Source organism: Penaeus monodon, chromosome 33 (assembly GCF_015228065.2).
Source record: "Penaeus monodon isolate SGIC_2016 chromosome 33, NSTDA_Pmon_1, whole genome shotgun sequence".
NCBI classification, from domain to species: domain Eukaryota; kingdom Metazoa; phylum Arthropoda; class Malacostraca; order Decapoda; family Penaeidae; genus Penaeus; species Penaeus monodon.
Window position 1 is genome coordinate 14,338,471 of NC_051418.1, and position 554 is coordinate 14,339,024.

Sequence of the window (554 nt, forward strand, 5' to 3'; positions counted from 1 at the left end):
CCCCCCAAAACCCCACAAACCCACACACAACACCCCACCCAACAGCACCCCACACCCACACATGAAAACACCCACACACACCCCAACAACACACCCCCAACCACACACACCAAACAACCACCATACACTCCCACATTTCACAACCTCAACAACCCAAAAACTCAACACCCCCAAAAACAATACCCAAAACAAACCAAAAACAAAAACCCCAAAAAACTCAAACCCCAAAAACCACACACTCTACCACAACACCAACCCACAAAAACTCAAAACACAACATCAAACACATAAACTCAAACCCCAAAAACACTCAACACACCCTCAACACACACAACACACCCTCAACACACACAACACACGCTCAACACACACATACACTCAACACACAAACAAAAAAACATACACCCACCAAATAACTCAACCCATAATCAACCACACACCCCCAACCCCCAACACCAACACACACACCCAACACACACACACCAAAAAAAACACCACAACCACCAAACATTTAAATCGCCCAAAACCCATAAACATACACATCACATACCCAA